Source organism: Lemur catta, chromosome 7 (assembly GCF_020740605.2).
Source record: "Lemur catta isolate mLemCat1 chromosome 7, mLemCat1.pri, whole genome shotgun sequence".
Lineage (NCBI taxonomy): Eukaryota > Metazoa > Chordata > Mammalia > Primates > Lemuridae > Lemur > Lemur catta.
Window position 1 is genome coordinate 92,118,337 of NC_059134.1, and position 22,415 is coordinate 92,140,751.

Sequence of the window (22,415 nt, forward strand, 5' to 3'; positions counted from 1 at the left end):
AAAATATAAAGCGAAGTGGCAGACAGTAAAAAGAAAAAGAAAAGTGATTGGAAGCTGGGAAGACATGGTGTTGCCTTGTGGTTAAATGGATTTTCTGTTTAACTGAGGGTTAAGTAGAAAACTCGTTTTGATTCAACCTCTGTTGCTGCCAATCTCTCTAAAACGTATTAGCCAGCTCCCTGGTTTTCCTAAGTGCACCATAATGACCATAATTGAATCTCTTCGCTGGCGAAGGATCCTGCGGGGTGTCCAGGCGCACTGTTGTAAATGTCAATCCTCGCCGTGCAGCCCTGCGTTCGGGCTCTAGAGCCGGAGCGGGGCTGGTGTGCTCTGCCGCGGCCCTTCCCATCCGCTGCCATCTCATTCTGTCTGCCCAGCGACCCTGGGCTGGCACTCAGGAAGGGAAGTAATAAGACCATTGCATGGATGTGGAAACTGATGCCCACCTGGTGAAGGACTTGTCCAGGTCACATCTGGCTGTTGGGGTGCTGGGCCTGAAGCCAGCAGAGCTGGCTGTGGTGTCGGCCCCGATTTAAATCCTGCCGCTCACTTGCTGGCTGGGAGACCATTATTAAGCTTCATGAACCTTGGTTTGTGCATCTGTGCATTGGGCACAATAACCTTTCCTTGCAGAGCTGCTGCTGGAGTGAGGTAAGGGTGCACCGCACCCCAGGGCCTTCATATGTTTAAAGGGAAAATAGCACCTCTCCCTAAAATGAAACCACACACACGTCCTGGGACCTTGTATTTGGCTTCTCTCCATTCAGCTGCGCTTCCTCCTCTGAGCACTGGGGTTTTACACGCAGACCCTGGAGCCAGAATGTCTGGGTTTGAGCCCTGACTCCACCCCCAACGCCCTGTGTGACTCCAGTTCTGGGCCTCAGTTTCCCACCTGTAAAGTTGGGATCATAATAATAGCCCGCTCCGAGGGCTACCAGGAGGCTTCAAAGGATGGGAGCTAAGGAAACACTATGTTGGGGTTTGCCATTGTCATTTTGGGATTCGGTTAAGTGAGTCCAGGCTAAGCAAGCTTCTCTGGATTTGGTTCATACTCTGAGCATTTTAATGGGATCGGGCTTTGGGCCCAAGCTCCCTGTTAGTGGACCAGGAGTTTTCATGGGCAGCCTGGGGAGGAGGAACGAAGGAAAGACACCCCCTCTGTTGGGCAGGCTTGAGGCCACCTCGTCTGGCTGCTGGGCTGCTGGGTTAGCCTCTCCCTGGGTCCTGCAAGCCAATCTGCTTCAGCCCCTGGAGACCTGCACCCCCTCCTGCCGAGCCAGTGCCTCGCTCTCCAGCTCACCCACTTCCGGGCACCCCCTGGGACTCTGCGGGGATGGGCAGGTTGCTGCTCAGTAAATAGTCACTCCAATATTTTAGGAGAGGAACAACAGCCTGTGTGCATAGCCCCTGGGTAGGGCTGGTTTATTTATGCCTTTATCTTTAATGGGAAGGCTGAGAGAAATTGCATGGTTTGTGAATATTTACAGGCAAATTACTACAGGGAGGAAATGAATTCATTCTCTCTCCTCTCCCACTGTTAATAGATCACACTGTGGTTCCCTGAGGCCTGCCTCCCACACCCCTCCCTTGTCTTTCTTGTAATTCCTTGTAGTCTTTATGCCAGCTCCAGGAGGGGTGTCTGGGTAGACATGCCAGTGTAATTTACGATGCATTTATTGAGTGCCTACTGTATGCCAAGCCCTGGTTCAGGGGCTGGGGGTATCGAGGTAGTCGCCACATGCATGGGTTCTGTCTGCTCGGCTGGGGCGATGCCACTTGTTTTGGGCCTTAAAGGATCTTTATTTCCTGTAAAATTGGGGTCATGGAGCCTCACTCCTGGGGAGTGTCTTGGGCTCTGTGGATAGCAGCTGTGAGCACTGATTTGGGGACTTCTGTGTCCATCAACAAAACCCTGCTTGAAACTGGGCCCTACACCCTGCCGGCTTCCTGGGGCTGGGGTGAGGACTGGGAACACTGGGGAAGAGTTTTTCAAGTCCTGGTGAGTTTTTGAGCCTGTCTGTGGCATTCCTGCTTTTTGGACAAGGTTGGTCAGTTTCTTTTTTCTGTCCTTTTAAGAGAAAGAGGTGGAGCCAGGACTGGCTTATCACATACATTAAGGAAATACGATGCTCTTGAAGTTTCTGCAAAGGACAGGAGGAGCAGCCAGAAATGGGTGGCTTAGTCATCCAGGGGCTGCAGCCTTGCTGGAGGGCCCCTGGCCCGTCGTGCCCCTCTGTAGAGGAGGGACAGCACAGCCTGCTGCTGGAGGCTTGGACAGCCTCGCGGATGTCAGCATGTGGAGGGCTGCAGACGGCTGCCTACCGTCACCCGGATTCCAGCCAGAAGCCCTTCCCCTCCTCACCCGGTTCCTAGGAGAGGCAGGTGGGACGTTTCCATGTAGGTCTGGAAGTCTGGACTGCCAAGGGCCTGGAGGGACCGAGAGGTGCCCGAGTGGCTGTTTTGATTGTTTGTTTTAACAGTGTTACAACACCCTTAATTGGTCATTGGAAACCATGATGACATACTTCTCGAGAAGTGAGACACACAGGCACATGCGCAGGACGACGGAGCTTCCTGATGGATGGGACGCTGTCACATCCGTCTTTGTTGCTCTGGAGGCTGTGGTAGCTCACTGTAGGGGGCAACAGATCTTCGTCTGATGATAAATAAATGGAATCTCCCAGCAGCGTGTGCCAGGCATCCGTCTTCTCCCGTATCCCTGGGCGTGTTTGCTAACAACAGGACTATAGAGCCTTTTAAAATAGTCCAAGCACTTTCATACACATTTATCTGGCAACCTTTTTTCTTTTTCCCCCAGAGAGCTACAAACTTTATTGAGGTATCATTTATATACGGATCTAAATTGTACCAGTCAGTCCATTTTGATCTTGTATACATCAGTCCTATCAAGATATAGAGTTTTCCATCAGCCCAGAAAGTTCCCTTGTACTCCTCCCCAGTCAATCCCTGCTCCGTCCCCAGTGACAACCACTGGTCTGCTTTCTATCACTCTAGATTAGTTTTGCTGTTCTAGAACTTTCTATACATGGAATCCTGCAGTATGTACTCTTGTGCCTGGCTTCACTCAACATAAGGTTTCTGAGATTCACCCACGTTGTTGCCTGGATCAGTGGTTCAGTACTGTTAATTGCTGAGTAGTATTCCATCTTATGTGCATACAGTAATTTGTCCGTTCACGCTTTGGTGGACGTTTTGTTGTTTTCCCTCTCTGGCTACCACAGAATCAAGCTGCTATGAACGTTTGAGTACAGGTCTTTGTGTAAACACATGGTTTTCTTTTTCTCTTGGGTAAATATCTTGGAATGTAGTAACTGCATCAGAGGGTAGGTGTATGTTTAGCTGAGAAGAAACTGGCAAGCTGTTTTCCAAAACGGTTGTATCATTTCATACGTCCCCCCGCCCTCTGTGAGAGCTCTGGTTCGTCCACATCCTGGTCAACCCCGGCTATGGTCAACTTTTTAATTCCAGACATTCTAATGGTTGTGTAACGGTATCTCATTGCGGTTTTAATTTGTACTTCCCTCTTTAGCTAGTGATGTTGAACGTCTTTTCCTGGACTTACTGACATTTGAATATTTTCTTTTGCAAAATATCTGTTCAAGCCTTTCACCCGTGTTTTATTGATTTGTTTCTTTTTTATTATTGAGTTAAAGGAATTCTTTAATTTCTAGAAGAAAACACAGGAGAATATCTTTGTGACCTTGAGATAGGTCTAAGAATAGTAACCATAAAAAGAAAATTTGATAAACTGGATTTCAGTCAAATTAAAAACTTCTGCTCCAAATGAGTAGGAAGCTCCAGACTGGAAGAAACGACCACAACATGTGTGTTCAGGACACACCGAGACTGTTTCTGAGGACTTGGTAGGTGGCACCCTGGCTGGTCCCCTGTGGTCCCGCACGTCCGGCTCCCTGCCCCTCCGTGCGGCCTGTGGGTGCGATCTGACCGTGGCCGCGCCTGCTGCCCTGCCAGGGCGCTCGGATCTGTCCCAGCAGCCTTGAGGTGGCCTCCAGGCTCCATGCATGGGCCTCTGCCCCCTCCCCTTGCTGCCGGTGCCACTGTTGTGTGTTGTGGCTGCTCGGTCCCTCAAGGCTCGAAACTCCTTCCTGTGTTCTCTGAAACACACTTTTCCCAGCTATTCACGAAGCTACCTCCCTCCCTCCCTCTCAGTTGGAGTGGACGTTGGCCACAGCGCTGGGTGCCAGACGGCCCCACTGGGGCAGACGTCCTCCCTTTAGCTGCCGGAGCGTGGGAGAGGACTGAGGAGGTGGTGGGAAGATTCTGGGGTTCAGAGCACCCGCCGATCGCCAACCAGTACCAGCCTGCATTAGTGTTCCTTCAGGGGGTACAGGCAGGCTCTCAGCCCTGCTTTGACGGCTTCTGTTTCCAGCCCATGGTTTAGTTTTTTCCCCATTTCCTCCAAAATCTTTTTATTCTTGTCTTGACAACAGCCATGTTAATCCATTACCTTTCCGCACAGGCCATAGATTGTGAGAATGTGTTGGGGTGTTGATGCCCCCAGCTCGGGCCCCCAAACTGGGCTGGACTCCTTGCTGTCAGCTGTCTGGGAGCCCCTGCGCTACCATTCCCGGCATTATCACAGTGTAATGAAATACTGTTGTCATATCCCTTTTCCACGGCCTGTCTCCGTCCCAGGGCCACAGACACTGCGAAGGCAGCCACCCCTCTGCCTGGGTCTCTGCTGTGTCCCCGGCACGCAGGGCTGCCCTGGGCACACAGGAATTGCCCGTGAGTCAGTCAGTGATGGTTCGCCAACCACCATGGGCAAGTAGACAGCCCAAGTACTGTCTCCCCATTTTCCCAACTGGGAAACCGAGGCTCTGGTGAGTTAAATGGCTTGTTCAGAGTCTCACGGCTGGTGAGAGGTAGAGTCAGGAACGAACAGCAGATCTGGTTTTGAGTATTTCTACCCTAAGGCGGCTGCACTCCTTAGTCTAAGTTTAAACCCAATAACGTGAGTGTCGAATGCTATAAAAATGTGGAGCGCTATATAAATAAAATGTATCATTAAAAATATCTATGGGGATTTTAATCATCCCTAACCACGGTAATGAGACAAAGCGTTATTCTAAATCTGGGTAGGGCTAGTGCTAAAATCCAGATGTTTCGCAGGAGCTTGATATGTTTTGCATTGTGAGTGCTTCTGTGAGGATTGATGAGGTACAAAAGGGCATTTATGAAATACAAGTAGGGGACACATCATAACAATCCATGGAGCACATGGGTACCCACCACCCAGACCCAGAAACTGCAAACCTCCAGTGCCTGCCCGGCACACCTCTTCCCAGCCCAGGTTTTGCACGTCATCTCCTCTTGCTTTTTCTCTGTTATGGCTTTTCCACATCCATTACTTTACTGTTTTCTATTCATTTAAATGTTCATTCAGCAAATGCTTGTTGAGCTCCACTACCGCAGATAGAGTTACAGAGCTTCCGAATCCCTCCCTGCAGCCCTGTTGCTGTTAAAAAGGAGGAAATAAAGGCAATTCTTTTTTCCTCTGACAAAGAAGTTCTCCTGGTGGTATGTGTCCCCTGCCCCCCAGCACCCCTGAAGCCAACTTTTTCCCCTCAAATGCCTCCTTTGTGCTTTGGCCCACACTGCAGCCCCCTGTGAGCTTTTTCCACAAAGTACTTGTGGCTTTGGCAAGGTAGTTTTGTAATGTTTATAATGTTCCCTTTGTCTGGAGGCTTTTCCCCCCATTCCTTTTCACTCTGGGTATATCGGGTCATTGACTGGACTTAACAAAATTGGACTCAGCAGAACTTTGGACTTAGCGGGACCTTGGACTTAGCAGAATTGGACTCAGCAGAACTTTGGTCTTAGCAGAAGGGACCTTAGCAGGGATGGACTTAGCAGAACATTGTGCCTTGGGGCCCCTCACTTTTGCTGCCTGCCAAACGGTGGTGCCAGGGCAGCTTGGATGCTTGGGTGGCTGTGGTCAGAGGTGCCTGTGACAGGCAGAGGACTTGCTGGCAGAGGGTCACAAACACTTACTATTTGACATCCGCGTGGCCTCGGGCAAGTCACTTACCTCCTTGTATTCCCCATCCACCAGCTGTATACAGCAATGGTGCCAGCAGAGCCTGTGAAGTCCTGAGCACGCTGCCTCTACACATCCCGTTAGCTGTCCTCATGACAGGTGAGGTGAGGGCACCAGGGGTGCCACAGGTTTGGCAGAGTTTGGCTGTTTGGGATTTACAGACCTTTGCACACCTACGAGGGTCGTTCAGACTCCTGATGCTGTGTGAAGTAGGCTGGTCGTGTCCCCATTTGACAGATATGCATACTTAGGCTCAGAGGATTCGCGTTTGCCTGTGGTCCCCCGCTGGTGACTGGCAGAGCCCAGAGCCGAGGCCTCCTTTCTCTCCTGGGGACTGCCCAGCCCCGCAGCTGGGGACAGGGAAAGAGGCTCTGTGGATCGGGACTTTGAAACCTGGCACTGGGGAGGTTCAGAGTGAAACTGGGTGGTGCCCTCAGTGTCTCCCTGCCAGTTTTTGTGGCATCTGTTACTCCTAGGGGACAACCATCAGAGCCTTCCTCCCGTAGGCCCAGCTGGTGAGTGGCACTGGCACAGGGACCTGGGATGACAGACGGTCACACTGGCCTTTGTTCTCTGTGGACCTGCTAGGAGCTGGCCCGTGTTCCGTGGACTCTGTCTGGCAGGGCAGGTAACCACCAGCCCTGTTTTGCAGCTGAAGAAAAGGTCGGGAATCCAGAGCGTGGAAGTGAGATGGCCGGGTAAACGTTCTTCATGCTTTTTCCCATGGCTCCCACGGGGGCCCAGGCACCCTCTGTAAACAGTTGGCAGTTGGAGCTTTGGAGAGCCAGGGACCCGGGAGACAGTCTTTGCACCCGGATGCTCACTCCCCAGATGGGCGGGATTGTTAGCAGTGCAATGAGGCTGCCCGTTCCCTGGAACCTCCTGTGAGGATAGAAACATTCTGTACGTGTGTTGTCCAGTATAAGAGCCACTTGCCACGTCAAACTCTTCTAAGTGCGACTATTGCAACTGAGGGACTAGGATGCTAATTTTATTTAATCTTTATGCATTTGAGTGTAAGGAGCCACACGTGGCTAGTGGCTGCCGTAGTGGACAGTGCAGGTTGGAGGAGGGTTTTCCTGCAAAGCGAAGCGTTCACGAGAGCTGGTGCCTCCTTGCTGGTGGCTTTGTTCCTCCTGTACCTGGAGAGCTGGACAAGATTAAGGAGATTAAGGAGGTCACGTGTCAGAGCTGATTTTACACTAATTCCCTCCCCACCGCTGCACAGAGAGGAGAGAGGGCCAAGTGGCAGGAAGAATCCGTGCGTGTGTCTGGCGTTGCCTTTCTGCAAACACATCTGTGCGGGGGGCCTGGGATCGACGTGTGGTGAAACCACAGGGAACAGTGCAGTCATGCTTCGTGGAGGGCCTTTCTCCTGAGCCTTTTGTGACAGCCACGAGTGTTACCGTGGAAAGCGGGCTAACCTGACAATAACACCCTCGCGCCGGTCTCTGGCTCTCGTTCACCCAAGGAGAATGTGCCGGATGAATTCATCAATGAACTCTTTTCGCAGCTTGTACCAGTGTTCACACGAGACAGAGCAGGGATCACCAGGGAAGCTGAGGTTCTCACTTCCCAACAGGAATAAGTCAGGGGCGGGAGAATGAAACAACCGCTCAACCTCAAACCTTGCAGGGATCTTCCCATCGTGAGCCGACACCGAGATTAAATTGTCCAAGGTGGAGCCTTTGCAAGAAAAATAGCTCCACTGGCTTTTTACCTCTGCTAAGGGAAAAGCTCTCCTTGCTTGTCTGTTCCTTCATGGACTTGCTGTGTGGCTTAGGACACGTTACTTAACCTCTCTGAGCCTCAGTCTTTTCTTCTGCCAAAGGCATCCCTTGAAGGGGGCTTGTAGGAATTTGATGAGACAAAAAGCAGGGCTGGCCTTGGCAAGTACCAAAGCTCTGTCCGCCCTTGAAAGTGGCTGTGATGTTGTGTTGGGGGAGGTGAGCTCTCGAGGAGGCTTCAAGATTAGCAGCACTGACCTGGGAGCGAGCCAGGGGCGAGTTGCGTGCCACACACCCAGAATTATGGCATTCGTGGAATGAGAAGAAAAAATACCCTAGATCAGTAGGAAATGAGTCTTTATTTTCATTGTCTGTCAGCAGGATGCTACAAGCATTGGAAAAGGAAAAAACAATAATAACTGTGTTCAACACATATCTCTGGGGGTGCTGGGGAGGGGCAGCCCTGGCCTCCTCCTCCTAGTTCTTGTCTGTCGGGGTGCAGGGTTCAGAGGAGCTGGAAGGCCCCCTCTGGAGCTCTTGTCCCATGCCGGGGCCTTTTTCTGAGTGCTCCAGGGGCAGGGTGCAGTGTGTGGCGGCATTGCCAGAGAGGGCTCGCGGAGGCTGCAGGGTCAAGGCCGGCAGGGCAGCTCCGCGCTGCAGGGGGGCAAGAGGCCCTCAGGTCCCGGCTGTGTGTGTGGCTGTGGGCAAGTCATTTAACCCAGGGAGCTTTGGTTTATAATAGCACTCACAGCAATCGACTGTTTATTAGCAGTAAATTTGGGGCTAGCATTTTATTCATTCATTCAAAAATTTTTATTGAGCACCTAAAATGTGCAGCAGACACTGTTCTGGATGCCGGGGTTGTGGCAGTGGACAGAAGTCCCTCCTTGGGGAGCTCATGAGCATAGCTGTCTAGTGGGAGAGACAGATAATTAAATATGTATTCAAAGTGAATTTATTTATAGTAACATATATGAAGTATTTGTATAGTATTTAAATATCATGTTTATGATTTTATACACATAATCAAATATATATTTATAATTGGCTCATATGGTAATCATATATGTCTGTATGTACGGAAGGGAGGCAGTCAGTGTTCCCGTAGAGCTCAGGGAGTCCTCTGAGAGGGCTGCCACTTCAGCAAAGCCCCGAGGTGGTGAGGGACAGCCGGAGCCTGTGGGAAAGAGAGCTGCAGGCAGAGGGAGCCGCAGGCCCGTGGGGCTCGGGGCGCTGAGGGGCAGGGGGTCCCAGGCCCGGAGCCCGTGGAAGGAGGTGAGGGGGGTTGGCCAGGGAAGGTCATGTGGGGCCTTGTAGGTGCTTGTGAGGACCGTGGCGTCTGTCTTGCTGACTGCTTGGCACACAGTGGGTGCGTTTTCATTCACTCATTCCATTTCATTCGCACTTTCTCAGGGGCAGACCGTGTGCCAGGCCGTGGGGGATTCAGAGGTGATCTGGTGGTCCCCCCATGGGCTTGGTGGAGCTACGTGGGAGTGATGTGGAAACCAGGCGGTCTCTGTGCCCCCGGACCCTTCGGGGGTGGGATGAGGACAAGGGCAGGCCTCCCTGAAGAGGCGAGGCCTCAACTAGCTCTCGGAGGGTGCGTGGCCTCCACCCAGGGAAGTGCCTGGGAAGGACATGCCGAGCCAAGGGGACAGACCCATGGCAGGTGCCCAGGCCTGGAGGTTCTAGGGAGGGCGGCTTGTGGGGCAAGGGCTGGAGGTCCAGGGTCTGCAGGGGCGTGTGGAAGCTACAGGAGCTGAGGCCAGGCGGTGGCACGCCCCAGCAGGGCCCACCGTGGGACCCCAGTCAGGCTGTCCCAGAAGCAGACCCTGAGATGGGGAGTCAGGAGTGAGTGGTTTGTTGAGAACGTGCTCCCAGGGAAGGGGTGAGGGCGTTGGGAAAAGGGAAGGGGAGGAAGCCAGGCACGGGTGAGATGCAGGGCAGAGTCCCGCAGGGAGCTCTGCGGTGGCAGCTGCGCCCCAGAGCTTGTCCTCCATCGAGGCCGGGAACCTGGGCGTCCCCATCCACACACCTGTCGGGCCCTGGCTACGGAGGTGGGGTGGCTCAGAGCACTCCCCACTCTGCTCCTGGGACAGAGCAGCTCTAGGGTCTCAAGGGCCGCCTGCTGAAGAAGAGTCCCAGGTACATGTGTCAGAAGCAAATGCACAGAGGCCGGTGCACTCAGACCCGTGCAAGGCATTAGCCTAGGTGACCAAGCCTCCCAGCTTGCCTGGGACCCAGGGGCTTCCGGAGATGGAGGACTCTGAGTGCTAAAGCCAGGATGGTCGGTCATCTTGAGCACCACCAGCGTCCCCTACGTTTTCCCAACCTCCTTGAGCCTCAGTTTCCTCTTCTGAAAATGAGGACCATAATAGAGCCAACCTTGTGGGGGTGCTGGTCAGAGTCACCACAAATCACACAGGCAGGGTGTGTGGACTGGCCTGGAAGCCATCTGGGGACCGTTGCTCTCTGAGTCCCCTTCACTTGCCAGGCACCGGGTGAGGCAAGCCCTGGAGTGAGGGAAGCAGACATTGCCAAAGCAGCAAGTCCTGCTTCTTCCCTGCTCCCGCCTCCTCCCCTCCCCAGTCGCTGACAACTGCCCATGGGCTGAGGCCTGGGAGAGGAGGAGGCTGTGTCTTTAAGTGTTCCAAGCAGCCCTGAAATGTTATGACAGTGCATTGCACAAGGGATGCTGTTTCCACGGCAACCCCACACTAAGATAAGCAAGCCGCCTATATTTTTTTCTGGAAGGTTGAGGAACAGGGGGGTGGGGGGGAATTAGGCGATCTGTCAGCGGGTGGGACTTGAAAGCAAGAGCCACGTCCATTAATCCTGAGCTCCGATTGCTTTACCCGGGAATGCGCCATTAGAGGAGGGAGACGCAGGGCCCCTTCCCCTGGCGCCCCATCTCAGGGACTCCAGCAGGGGCTGCCTTGGATGCACGGCAAGAGGAAGAAGGAGAAGGAGCTGTGGTCAAGTTTTGTCTGACTAATTGCAGCCCTCTGGATTCCACCAGCTCCCCCCCTACTGGGTCTTTCCAATAACCAGGGAGTACCTGGCTCAAACCACCAGGAGCACTGTGCACATGCATCCATGTGTGTGTGTGTGTGTGTGTGTGTGTGTGTGTGTGTGCGTGTAGAGCACAGGGTCACTGGTATCACAAACTCAGGCTCTGCACTCAGACAGACATAGGTTCAAATTCTGGCTCTGCCAGTGGCTGGGGTACTGCACAAGCTACTTAACCTGCCGCATCCTCAGTTTCTTCACCTGTAAAATGGGGACAATAATGAAAGCTCCTGTCTTGTGAGGTAGGTGTGAGGATTTAATGAGAGAACAAATACATGTAACAGTGCTCAGCACAGTGCCTGGCACACAAAGGTGCTTAATAAATGCTAGTTATTAGCACTCGTTACCATCAAGTGACCCAGTGGGGGAAACGGTGCCACTTTGGCTGATGCATGAGAGAGGGGTCCTCGCTGGCATTAGGTAGACATGGGCACTGTCCGAGCCACCCCTAAGAGCTGCTGCCACTTCTGCCATGGAAACTTCCCAGGGTCTTCCCATCACACCCAGGGCCGGATCTAAACCCTCGTCATGGCCGGCTCCTCAGCTTCACCACTTGGGTTCCTTCACTGAGCCAGGCCGGTTCCTGTCCTCACGCCAGCTGCTTCTCTCCTGGGACCAGTCTGTCCTCACTGGCCCTCTCCGGCGAGGAAGTGTTTGACATCATCCGAGCTGATGCCGCTGCCTAATGCCCTGAGCCTGGTATTGGCATCAGATGGTGTTTAAGATGCCCAACCTGGAGCCCGCCTGCCTGGGTTCAGGTCCAGTGTCCCACTGCCTGCCCAGTAATTGGGAGCCAGAGGAGTCCTCTAAAGCTCAGCTTCCTCATCTGCAAAACAGGCACAGTATTAATCCTGCCTCTGCTCATGCAAGCAGTAGGGCAAAGGGGACAGAGGGGACCTGGTGGGAGGCCAGTGCAATGGTCCAGGCTAGCATGTTGGCCAGCCTGGCACCCGGGTGTGAAGATTAGGCATGCACTGAATTTCTGGTGGTGAGTTCACACGCACCGACTACTCCTGCTGCTCTGCTGGCCCAGGCCCCTGGGGGCCAGACCCAATTTCCTGCTCTAGGAGCAGAAAGAAGGGTAGAATTTCTCTTGCCAGACCTCCCGGGGGAATCAGTCTTTGCCTCTTGGAATCGTAGTTCCTTTGGGTGTGGAGGTGTGGGATGCACTGAGCCCCATGCCCTGCAGGCTTGCTCCAGGGACCTTCCAGGGCTTTGCGGTCATGGGGACTGGCCGGAGGTCCGGCTCTCAGGCCTGCTGAATGGGGACTCGCACACGCAGCAGTGGCCAGCACCGCCCACCCACTGCAAGCCCCAGGGGTGAGCCACAGCTGCACATGCACTTCCTAGTCCTTGGTTGTGCCCCCCAAGCCCCCCTGGAGCCCCCTCTTGCCCTTTCTGTGTCACAGCTGCCCTGGTGTCCTGGTGTCCCGAAGACCCTTTGCCCACAGTCAGCTTCTACAGAGCAGCAAACTGAGATGTCACAGGATGGGAAGGAGGAGGAGAAAGCGGAGGCTCCTGGCTCTTTGCTAATTTATTTTGACAACCATAATTTCATTTTAATTATTTACGACCATGCGTCAGAGTTCGCTGGCGAGTGACCTGAGGTGTGTGTTTTGTGCAGTGGAGACGGCATGGCAGCAAGAGACTGGTGTTCAGCTTTTGTGATTTTTTTGCTGATTCATGGGAAATGGGTGTCAGGGCCCTCTGCCCCCGCCAGCCCCACCCCACCATCACTGAAGAGTTATTCTACCTTCACACGATGGAGGTGGAAAGCCGGAACCGGGCGCTCTGGGTCTTGGGGGCTGGCCATGTCACCCTCCCTGTTTCCAGCGGGGTCTCCCCCGTGGGCACCAGCCCTTCCTAGGTGTGGCCTGCCCGCAGCGCCCAGACGAACCCAGCACGTCGGGTAGGGAGAATGTGGTGATCACTGGTCTCTCCTCCCTGTTTTATGCACTGGGGAAATAATGACCTGAAAATCCTCAGTCACACAGCCACAGCCAGATGCAGACCCGCTTACCCCGGGCCAGCCTGGGCCACTCTCCCCTCCTGTCTGCCCTCCGGGCGCCCGCGCTGGCTGGCAGAGTGAAGGACACCAGGGGAGTTTGCTAGCGTGCGTGTTCCCCAGCCCCAGGCCTGGGTCTGCAAGGGCTTTCTCAAGCCGCTGAGACGCGGGCTTCGAGGGCGTGGTCAGCGCTGTGGCCTTCTCCAAACCCTGGCCGGTGGGTTTCTTCCATTGCTGGCTTTGGGGGTACCAAGCATACCCCTGCCCCCAGGTAGCATCCCCACCTCACAGGACCTGAAATTCCGCCTCTGGAGGGTCTTCCGTTGGGGTAAGCGCTGCCCTCCACACACCAGATGGCCCTGGCGGAGTGACTCACTGAGGCCACGAGGAAGTCTGTAGTAACCGCCCTCGTGAGCGCTGAGCACGCCACGCTGTCGGCTCATCTGCTCGCTCACAACCCAGGAGGAGGACAAAACAAGGCTCACTCTGCCCGTGTCACAGGTGAGGACCAAGGGGCTCCAAGAGGTTGACTCCTCCAAAGACACACGGCCAGTGAGTTCGCAAACCAAGCGCTGGACATTGCAGCCCCTGCTGTGGCCTGGTGGGGCGGGGGACTCGGGAGTAGAGGGGGAGGGCCTGAGAGGCAGGGAGGGGTGAGGGAGCGAGAGGGGAAAACTCGCGGGGACCACTGTGGCCGCTGTTCCCCTTCCATTTGGCAGCTTGGAAGGTAGACCTGGTGGGACTTGCTGGCGGATGCGGGGGACGGTGGATGGAGGGTGGGAGCATAGAGAGTGACGAATAGATTTTGTGCCCGAGCACCTGGGAGAAGAGTCCTGCCATTAACGGAAGTGGGGGTGGGGTGGACACACCTGCAGTGAGTATGTCCCGATGAGACTAAGAGATTCTTAGGGACCATTCCTGGGCCAGGTTCCTCATTTTTACACCCCGGTGCCTGGTGCAGGGTCTGAGAGGTGAGGTTCTCTGGAAAGGTTTGTGACGTGTAGATGTGAATGAGGGAGGGGAAAGGGCTCGTGATGATAGGAAAGTGTGAATAAATGAGAGACAGAATGGACACTTCCTTGCCTAAGGTGAAGCAGTATCTGGCCTTTCCCTAAGCAGGTGACATAGAACACTAACACTTGGCCCTAAACAATTGTGCAGCAGAGAAGTTTAGGAACCAACATGCATTCTGTGCCTTTCTTTTTGGAGATTCAAGATGTACAGTGAGTCAAATAAAGGCTCTGATAAGTCCCGCACAATAGAGCCTATTTAACTTGGGTTAAGCCAGCATTTCCCAGACTTCACTGATCGCAGAGCCTCTTTTTGCTGGTGCACTTATTAAAATCTGAGCTTGCTTCCACAGAAAGGCTCTTCAGGCCACCCTCCCCCGCCCCAGCCCATATCTGCTCAGTTGCTGGCTGTCCCTGAAGGGGTCTGAGGGGCACCGTGCCCTCCCACACTTAGCTCTTGAGAAATCACTATCTGCTGTTGAGGATTATTCTGAAGATGGTGCCATCATTAGCATCATAATAATGACTTTCTCTTAGTCCTAAAACTTGGCCAGGCGATGTTGTAAGCAGTTTCCCTGCGTCTTTCATTTAAGGCTCAGAGCAGCCCTGTGACATGGATGCTGTCATCACCACCCTCGTTCCACAGCTGGGGAAAGCCAGGCTTGGAAAGATGAAGTCACTTGCCCAAGGTCACACAGCTGGAAAGTAGCAGAGCCAGGATGTAGCTGCAGGAAGGCTCCAGAGCACCCCTCCCCCAGCCTAACCAATGCTCTATCCTGCCAGGGGCTGGGTACCCTCCCCCATCCACCCCAGACCCTGGGCCAGCCATGCCAGGGGGCCCCATTGTGTCTGCTTTGCTAGCTTGAGTCTGGACGCAGCCTCCCCACCTCCGCCCTGCTCCCAGCCCTCCTGGAACTAATGCTGAGTATATCAGAAGCCCACGGAATTGGAGAGTTTTAAACAGGAAACTGGTATAATTTTGGTCAGGAGCTAAGGCAAGAGTGGGGAAGCTCTGCCAGGCACAGTCACATCCAAAAGAAATAGAGAGGGAGGGTTTAGGGTTTCAAGTTCGTGCATTTAGGGGATACAAAGATAAATAAAGGAGTTTTATTCAGCCCTGTTCGGGCTTGGCCGTCTTTTGCTTTTCTTGTCTCCCACGTCCCCCCCTTGCTGAGTGGAGTGGGACGGGGGCCAGCCGGGGGACCCAGGGCAGCGAAGCCCCATCTCAGCGGACTTACCCCCGCCCTGCATCCTGCCTTTGTGACTTGGCAGGTCGCGCCCTGCACCCCACCACCTCTGCCCCCTCTCCCGGGCGGTGCCTCCCCCTCCTCACCCTCGCCCTCCTTCGGTTTTTTGTTCTTCTGGGAGCTCCTTAGAGAGTGGGCCACTGCGGGGGCTGTCGGTGCAGAGAGGACACAAAGGAACTGTTGTGAAGCTGCAGGCCCCCCCTGGCCCTCCCGGGGGCCCTGTCCCGCATTCCTCAGCCTTGCCCAGGACCTTCTTGAACCCTTGGAAAACCAGACTAAACCAGTCTGGTGGGGAGAGGGGTCTTCTCTGCCCCAGGGGCCTGACTCCCACCTCCCCTCAACTTAGGAGTGTGCCGCTGCCCTTGCGCACCCATGCCAGGGGCAAACAACACAGCCACAGCACAGCACCAACTTCGGATTTAATGGTTTTATTAGATTAGCAAGTTCATTCTTCCCTCAGCTTTCCCCAGCCCCCATTCAACGGCATTTCAATTCCACAAACATCTAGAAGACCCCGCCCCACGTGTGGGAAAAGCAAGCAGTAGCTCCTGGTGGGGGAGGCAGGGGGTGGAGGACAGACAGCCGGCCACTCCCGGGTGTGTAGCATTTGGTGAGTGCTTCTTATGTGCCAGTGATGATCTGTGTGCTCCCAACAACCCCACCGGTAGAGGTTGGTGCTACTACTTTTGTTTGAGACAGAGTCTTGCTCCTTCGCCCAGGCTGTAGTGCAGTGGCGTCATCATAGCTCACTGCAGCCTTGAACTCCTGGCCCAAGCATTCCTTCCTCCTTAGCCTCCCTAAGTGCTGGGATTACATACAGGCCTGAGCCACCACACCCAGCCAGTTACGACTGTTATTCCCTTCTTGCCAAAGGGGAAACTGAGGCATGAGGAGTGATGCCCTTGCCCAGGGCTGTAATCAGCAAGTGGCAGAGCCAGGATTCAAACCCAGGCGGGATGCCTGTGGAGCTCCTCTTAACCGTCCACTGCATCTCTAGAGTGCTTAGCAAGTATCGATTGAGCCAGGCGCTCTCTGCCACTAGAACAGCCTCTCCCCAGGGCACATGCCTTACGATCCATGACACGCTTTCAGATCACAGCCTTCAGGGTGACCATGCAGTTATTACAGCACCCATTTCCATGATGGAGAAACTGAGGTTCATAGAGGCGAAAGGAATTGCCGGAGGCCCCAGAGCTCGTGAATCTGGCAAAGCTGAGGTTGGAGCCTCGTCTCACTCGCTTAAATTCCAGCTAAGCCCTCAGCTCGGGGTCAGCCCTCAATACCATACCCGTGCTGTGAGCGAAAGCCCAGTCAAGTAAATGCGGGAGACCAGGGCCCAGGTCTGGGTGAGTCCCTGCCCGTGTGAGAACAGGCCCCGGCTCAGGGCTTTCCCTGACCACACAAAGTCCCTTCCAAAGGGTATTTATGCAGCCACAGGAAGCTTTGCTCAAAGTGCATTTGCAGCTCTTCTCCCCAAGGCGCTTCTTCCTGGGCTGTCCGGCAGGATTCTGGGTGACACCTGTCTGCAGAAGTCCCCTACTGGACCCTATTTTCCCCAGCCCCCTTGTGGCCCCCTCCCTGAGAGGGATCTTCCCAGGATTGGGGGTAGGTGGGGGAAGGGACTTCCCAGGCAGTCTGTGGGGCCATAAATCTGAGCTAATTGCAGAGCTGTCCCCCACAGAGGCCCAGGGTCTGCCCAGGAAGTCTGTCCCCTGAGAAAGGCAAAGAGAACACAAAGCTCTTTACCCGGCAGGGGCCCTGCCTGGCCTGCCGAGGCTGGGTGGCCTGACCCTACTTCCCAAGGCTGCACAGTCTGACGAGGGCAGAACCAGGACCAAACCTCACCTCTTCTGACTCCCAGTCTGATGCTCTTTAAACTATACAGTTACCCGGGCGGGCACAGTGGCTCACGCCTGTGATTCCAGCACTTCAGGAGGCTGAGGCGGGAGGATCACTTCAGCCCAGGAGTTTGAGGCTGCAGTGAGCTATGATTGAGCCACTGCACCCCAGCCTGGGTGACAGCAAGACCTTATCTCAAAAACAAAAAATCAAAAACGACAACAAAAAAAAAAACTATACAGTCACCCGTCTGTATCTGCAGAGTACTGGTTCCAGGATCCCCCATGGATACAAAAATCCTCAGATGCCCAAGTTCTTTAGAACAACAGCCCCCAACCTTTTTGGCACCAGGGACCAGTTTCATGGGAGCGAATTTTTCCACGTGTGTGGATGGGGGTAGGGATGGTTTGGGGATGATCCAAGCACATTACGTTCATTGTGCACTTTATTATTATGACATGGTAATATATAGTGAAATAATTACACAACTCACCATAATGCAGAATCAGTGGGAGCCCTGAGCCTGTTTTCCTGCAATTAGACGGTCCCATTGGGGGTGATGGGAGAAAGTGACTGATCGGACGGGGGTCTGAGGTTAGGCGGTGATGCCGGTGACGGGGAGCGGCTGTAAATACGGATGAAGCTTCGCTCACCTCCCGTGCTCACCTCCTGCCGTGCGGCCCGGTTCCTAACAGGCCATGACCATCCCTGCCTGCAGCCTGGGCACTGGGGACTGCAGCTGTAGAGTATTCTGTTTATTTATTTATGCTTACATTGCTTCCAAATAAGGATTGCAGGATCAGTGCTGAGTGATTGATACGTGGGGTTCATGAAGTATTCTGTGTGTGTGCGCGCACTTAGAAACGTCCAAAATTATCAGTTAAAATGATAAACTCAATGTTACCTCCTCAGAAAGGTCTTCACTAAACAAAACTTGAGGTTGCCATCCTCCTCCACACACCCCCATTTTGCTTCCTCCATGGAACCTGCCGTCACGTAGAGCTCTCTTGTTGTTATGTGTGTCTGTCTCTGTCTGTCTCACTGGGTGCGAGCTTCCTGTTTTGCTTGTTTACGGGTGTGTCGGGTCTGCTAGCACAGAGCTGGGCATATAAAAGACACCCAATAAATACCTGTGGAATAAAACAATAGACATAGAGCATCTGGAGAAAGCACACTGGCTTCGGGGAGTTCGTGGGGGATAGTGGGGAAATGACCGAATAGCCCTGTGAGTCAGCACTGCCTCAGGGCGGGGGTTAAGGGTGCAGAAGACAGAGGACACTGCCGGGCTTGAATCCCAGCTGGGGGGCCCTTCCTTGGGGGGAGGCCCCGGCTGTTCCAAGCCTTCATCTCTCTGTCTGTAGAGTGGGGATGATGATGTCGGAGAACGTCCTCCATGCACTTCCCTCGGGATCTTGGGTGGGTCGGATCTTGGGTGCCTGCGGGAAGGCAAACGGCAAACACAGGCTCTGAGGTGTGTTCAGGGACCCACAGAGGCCAAGCTCGGTGTGGCCGGGTGGGTGGGGGCAGGGCTGTGGGGGCTGAAGGCAGGGCGTGGCCGTGGGTGAGGGGCTGCAGGGCCTGGAAGAGTTTGGGTTTTGTTCTAAGTGCAGTGAGAAACCTTCAGAGGGTTTTAAGCTGAAGAGCTCCAGGTTCTAATTTGCATTTTAAATAAATCCCTCTAGCTGCTGCATGGAGAATGGATTATAGGAGTGAAAGTGGGAGCCGAGAGACCCAAGGAGTGCGGGCGACAGAAGTCAGGGCTTCCTCCCCCAGCCCCCACCCACCACTGGATGGACCAGCTGGGAGCAGGGCAGCGCACGGGTCACTGCGCAGGGCACACATACACACACGCAAGCATACGCGTGCACACATGTCCTGTCTCTGACAGGGGTGGGGGGTAGCTCAAGAACCTGGAGGACAGGTGGCTGCAGCTACACGTGGTGGAGGCTATGGGTGGGGACCACAAGGCATCTAGCCGGGAGGTCCAGTTTGTCCAGACTGGTTCCCAAAATGCTGGGAGGGAAAAGGAAATGGTGAACGAGAGTGATTCTGAGGGCTTCACTGGGGAAGCCCTCCCCCGAGTCTGCTCAAACCCGTTTCCTTTATTATTGTTGTTCATGTTATTGCTGTTTTAACATGGAGCTGCTGTGGGAAACTGGTGCAAGTTGGTCAGGAGGGAGGAGAGGCCTGTGTAACGGGCAGAGGAACGGCCGAGGCACGTGGTGCAAAGGAATAACTTCACTCACCACCTGTTAATTGCATCCCCCATGTTTCCCAGGCTCTACAAGGTGTCAAAAGTTAGTCACTAGTCTATAAAACCAAGTTTCTGCCCCCTAGGTATTCAGCCAGGTAAGAAAATGAAGGGCGAATTGCATAGACGGTAACACAAGGTGGGGTAGGAACAGGGCAGGACAAACTCCGCAAGGGCAGCTAAGGCTTTTTGGAGGACAGAAGTCAAGAGAGGAGGGAAGAAAGGGTTTATTTGGGTGGCTGTAAAGGACTGGGAAGATGGTTCCAGCTGGCAGAACAGCATTGGCCAGCGCCTGCAGGTGGGAAAGCATGGGGTGTATTTTTTCAGCAAAGAAGGTACAATCCCTTCTGGTAGTAATTCTGGGAACATGCAAAGGAGTGGGAAAATACTAAATCAGAGAGGTACGTTGGGGCCAGATTACAGAAGTCTTTGAATGCTGAATTTGCACTTCATTGTTCCACTTTGGGGGAACTTTGAAGGGTTTGGATCCAGCCAGTAGTCTGGAAATCTGGCTGTGACAGAGCGTGGAGGATGAACTGAAGATATGAGAGACTGGAGTGTGTTGTCTACTGCAGTGGTCCAAGCAACAGAAGCTGGAAGTCGGAAGTGGAGCAGGGACACAGGGGTGGAGATGAGGGCGCGGATACACGAGGCAACGGGATGACTCTACGGGGATTTGGAATGAACTGGATGGGGAAGGACAGAAATGCTCTAGTCTCTGAGTCTTTGAGCTGAGGTGCCCAGATTATTGGGGCTGCTCAGAAAAGTGGTGGGCCAGAGGATGGGGGAAAAGCTAGTGGGGTGGTGGGCAGGGCTCCGGGCAAGGAAGTTACGATTCTTCCCCCATCACCGTTCCTACACCAGAATGCCATCCCAGCAGTGTTCTCTCGCACTGGGCTGGAAGTTTGGCCAGCGTTTACTAGGCCTCAAAGGTCAGAATGGAGTGCGCAGCCCACAGAGCCTACCTGTGCCGTCTTCATCAGATCACACGGCCATCCGCCTTTTCTTTGCTGCTGTGTCTCTTTCTGCTTCTAGATGGCGAATTCCTTTAGGGCCACATCAGTTCTTTTTTGACTCCTGTGGATCCAAAATACAGCCCAGTCGGTGCCTGGCAGTAAAAGAGTTGGACAAATATTTGCGGGGAGGAAGGAAGGGAAGGGGGCAGGGACGGAGGAGAGAAGGGATGCCGTGTTCCTCTCAGCTCAGCACAGAGCCCAGCCCGCAGAAGCCGCTGAGCCAACAGTCGTGGACCGGTGAGCAGTGGGTGAGTGACTGTTCGTGGGCGGGGGTTTCGGGGCTCCCCTCTGGTAGCTGCTGTACTTGCAGTGGTGTGTTTATCCTTAAGGTCTGGATCTACATTTTTCTTTCAAGTCCAAAGGCTTTTTACAAACCTCAGCCTAAAACAACAACTGGATTGCATTTCTGGGGAGGAAAGGGGGGGTGCATGGGGTGAGAGGGAAGAGGAGAAAGCCCCTCTCCACCCCCCGCCCGCTAATGATTTCTGGGCTGGAGGTAGCACTATAAAAACAGAATGGGCTGTTGAAGTGGGGCCAGCGAGAAACCCAGTCCCCGGGAGGGCGCGGGCCTGGGGAGGTCGCAGGGGAAGGAGTCGGTTTATGGAGAAATAATAGACCTTCTTCTGGTCGGCTGCATTTAGCAGTGAAACCTCGGCCGCCTTGCGGGGTGGGGAGTTGGGAGCGACTGTCTGGCGCTGCACGGACTGCCACCTCGTTAGTGGGAGTGGGTCCTCTTACCCGTGGGCAGGCTCGGTGGCGCTGGACACCGCCCAGAAGCGGAGCTGGTTACCACTTTTCATAAAGCCGGGGTCTGATCAGCGTCTGCGGCTCCCTGGCAGAGAGAAGAGAAAGCGTGGCTCTGAGTGGGAGCGGTAGGTGTGTGCGTCTGTCCAGAAAGCCAGGGAGGACGGACAGGGAGACTTGCCTAATGACAGGTGGCATGTCTGGCCACTCTTCGCAGCTCTTTGTGATACAGAAGTAAAAAAAAAAAAGAAAAGAAAAAGAAAGAAAAGCTGCTCCCACGGAGGCACGCACTGTGTGGTCTCCAGAGCTTTCCCGGTGCTGGTCAAACCTGGGAAGGTTTGGTGGGTGGGAGGGATCCTGGTACCTGCCACGGGTTCTGGCTGCCGGTTTCCAGGGAGCTCCTGTTCCTTCCAAGGTGAGAGTGAGACCCAGGCCAGGCAGGGTGAGCGCTAGTCCCGGTCCTGAGATTAACTAACGGTGGGACCTCTCAGCTCAGTCACCCCGTGTCTCTGCGTCTCCATGTTTCCTTCCATACTTGCTTGCTAGCGGTGCCACAGCAAATTGCCACAAACCGGGTGGCTTAAAACAGTTCTGGAGGCTAGATGTCCAAAGTCAAGGTGCTGGTGGGGCCATGCTCCCTCTGAAGGCTCCAGGACAGAATCTTTCCTCACCTCTTCCGGCTCGTGCTGGTTGTCAGCGATCCCCGGCGCTCCTGGGCTTGTAGCTGCGTCACTCCAGTCACACGGCTGTCTTCCCTCTCTGTGTCTGTCTCTCTGTGTCTTCTCCTCTTGTAAAGACACAGGCATTGGATTTAGGGCCAACCCATAATGAGTACGACCTCATCCTTACTAACTACATCTGCAAAGATTCTTTTCCTAAATAAGGTCACATTTGGGCAAACATGAATTTTGGGAGGGCACTGTGCAACCCAGTACACCTCATTCTTTTAAGGCATTGTACTTTATGAGGTCAGAGCTAATGTAGTTCATAGACAATGATTAAGTACCTGTTGGGTGCAGAGTGCTGGGGAAAGGGGCGGAGATGAGGAAGACACTGCTCTGGATTTTCCAGCCTCATTCATAGCACACCAACTTCAGCTAAACGTGTGCCAGGCCTGTTAGAATGGGAGGGGTGGTTCCAAGAAGCCAGAGCTCTTTCCAAAAAATGTAGCCACTTACCAACAACACCTATAGTGTTTGCATTAGGCTTGCTTGGATGTTCAAAGAAAATTGTGAAAGCTATACTTTTAATGTCACTTGTTCCACTATAAAAATCTGTCTAACTTGTCTTGGGGCTGAAAGAACATTTTCTGATTCTGGAGACTCTCTCCAACAATTGTTGGAACATTGGCCGAATAGTCTAAGAAGTCCTTGGCAGATCGAAATCAAACAGAACTTTTCAAGCTAGTTCCTTCAACACCTTCAG

General features: G+C 53.8%; 1 protein-coding gene and 1 long non-coding RNA gene across 5 annotated transcripts in view; one reads left to right on the top strand and one right to left on the bottom strand.

Annotated features, from left to right (window-relative positions):
- TSPAN18 (tetraspanin 18) overlaps window positions 1-22,415 on the top strand; it is a 176,337-nt gene that overhangs the window by 47,354 nt on the left and 106,568 nt on the right. For 2 of the 4 annotated variants that reach the window (XM_045557870.1, XM_045557873.1), the window contains exon 1: window positions 20,405-20,494. The exons of the other annotated variants lie outside the window; for them this stretch is intronic. The gene's annotated coding sequence lies outside the window, so the exon portion shown is untranslated. Of the gene's footprint in view, window positions 1-20,404; window positions 20,495-22,415 lie in introns of those variants that run through there. 4 annotated transcript variants of the gene reach the window in all.
- On the bottom strand, window positions 17,682-21,833 carry LOC123642629. The gene is made up of 4 exons (XR_006736498.1): window positions 21,662-21,833; window positions 20,985-21,078; window positions 20,196-20,307; window positions 17,682-18,415 (listed from the first exon to the last, which is right to left on the bottom strand). It is a non-coding gene; the product is annotated as an uncharacterized LOC123642629 (long non-coding RNA).